Here is a 2500-nt window from a genome sequence, read left to right as displayed (position 1 = left end):
ATGTATTCACCTCAGCCATTTCCATCCTTTTCGCAAAATCGAACACCATCTGTCCTTCCACATTTCTCTCCTCGATTCCATACCTTACCATCAACTCCTCATCACCTCTGTTCCCTTCAGCAACGTGTCCATCGAAGTCCGCTCCAATCACCACTCCCTCCTCCTTGGGTACCCTTTCCACCACGTCGTCCAACTCAACTCCAGAATTCTTCTTTTTCGTCCATCTTACACCCGACTTGCGGGGCATATGCGCTGATAACCGTCAGCAATACACCTTCGATTTCCAGCTTCATAATCCTCACTCTGTCTGACACTGTGTTCACCTCCAGCACGCTCTTGACATACTCTTCCTTCAGAATGACCCCTACCCCATTTCTCCTCCCATTCGCACCATGGTAGAAGAGTTTGAACCCACCTGCGATACTCCTGGCCTTACTCCCCTTCCACCTTGTCTCTTGTCACCTTTCTTCTTTCCATCACGTCAGCCTGCTCTCTCCCTTTACTAGCCATAGTGCCAACATTCAAAGTTCCGACTGACTCTCACCTCCACACGCCTACCCTTCCTCCTCTCTAGCTGCCTCTGGACATGCCTTCCCCCTCTCCTTTTCCTTCGCCCAACAGTAGCCTAGTTTCCACCGGCACTCCGCTGGTTAACAGTACCGATGGCGGTCGTCGGTAACCCGGGCCTCGACCGATCCGGTATGGAAATCTTATTTATGATCCGCATATTTGATTTGGCAAAGATTTGACGCCGGATGCCCTTCCTGACGTAACCCTCCCCATTTGTCCTGGCTTGGGACCTGCACTAAGAATGCATTGGCTTGTGCATCCTCAGTGGCTGGGTTGCACGCTTTTCTATGTTTGCCCCTCACTTTTGTGGCGTGAACTATCAATTCTAGTAATACAGGTGTGTTTATGTTAGGTATCACAGACACACGCACACGCACAATATATGTCCAAAAGTATTGAGATAACTGACCATTACACCTACAGGAGCTTTTCTGACATGTCATTCTGAATCCATAGAAACCCATATTCCACGAAGCTCCCGGCGCACAGTTTTTGTGCCGATGTTAATGCCAGGAGAAGTTTGGATCTCTGCAGTTATTGAGTCAACAGAGCGTTGGCGACTTGAGTTGCTGTTGTCCCTAAAGGCTTGCACTTTTCAATAATATGATGATATATGAAGCATAGAGAGTAAACGGGATAGATACCTTTTGAACAGCACCCTGTAGTACAGCACTTTGAAGGTACATATGTCGTCACTTGCTGTAGTGGTTTTTACTGATGGGCGTGGCCAGGTTTTCAGAAGCCTCTCAGTTGTCAATGTGAGAGCCAGGGGACGCGTCTGCCGTACGTTTAGGGTTAGGGTTAGGTGATTTCTCTGGCAGGGCTGGTTACAGTAGGGCTGCTTACACCACACCCCGGACTGGATTTGTTGCGTGTTTGTGTCCTGATCGATGGGCCAACTTAACACGCCTTCGGAGGGTGTCCGCCGGCCGGCTTTGCCGGCGTTCGGGCGGTCGGTTCCTCCGGTCTGGCGGATCGATGTCCTTTATTTAATGTTCTTAGTGGCGAGCGGAGTGCGGAGTGGGAGGGGCTCTACCGCGTAGTCGTCCTCTCCGTTGCACAGCTCGACAGCGTGCTCGGCGGTGCTCAGCCGGACCGTCTATCCCAGTTGCTCTTCCACGGCTCCCCTCGCGAGGCTTGCCGCCCCCCGCCCCCCCCCCCCTCCAACATCTGTATGGGGAGGGGTGGAGCAGCTCCGTGTTTACCTCGCGGGGCTTCCCGGAAGACATTTTCTCAAAGTCCTCGTGTGACCGGTCTACTTTTTCATTGCGTTGTGTAGGAAAGACAGGACAACTTGTCTCCTTCATGGGATCTGTATTCTGTCGCATATAAACAGAGCAGGTTTCTGGAAGCTTCAGATCAGCTCCTACTGTAGCCTCTTTCTACATGTCCAAAGCGGGAAAGAGCGCGTAGCTCGCAATACAGGTTTTTTTTTTTTTTTACAAAAACACATAAAACATAGCAGTCGCGTATAAACAGGACAGATTTCAGGAAACTTTAGATCAGCTCCTACTGTAGCATACGCAGGAATTGGGACCCACATTAGGAATGGATAAAATAAAATACAGGGGCAGACAAAAATGAACACGTACATACGTTTTGGGCCTCTAACAGGAAATGGCGTCACAACAGGGAGGGGTTACTAACTGGGAGGGGCTACTATAAGCGTTGGTAATGACAATAATAATAATAATCACGTCGTGATACTTTGTGTAAACGATACAACATATGTTGGTTATGACGTTTTTAACCATGCTACACTCGCACGCTTGAAAAAGAAAAAGAAGAGAAACGTCTGGGGTTTTTCTTCTTTCCACCTCAAAGGAAGGGTCGAATTCCCGACCGGTGTTTACCGAACCCGGCCGCGGGATCCGTCACTTACCCGTCCGTACAGAGCAGCGGCAGCGGCAGCGGCAGCGGCAGCGGCAGC

This window comes from Lampris incognitus, unplaced genomic scaffold, assembly GCF_029633865.1.
Source record: "Lampris incognitus isolate fLamInc1 unplaced genomic scaffold, fLamInc1.hap2 scaffold_445, whole genome shotgun sequence".
Lineage (NCBI taxonomy): Eukaryota > Metazoa > Chordata > Actinopteri > Lampriformes > Lampridae > Lampris > Lampris incognitus.
The sequence above is the reverse complement of the archived record's forward strand: the minus strand, read 5'-3'. Positions refer to the sequence as shown.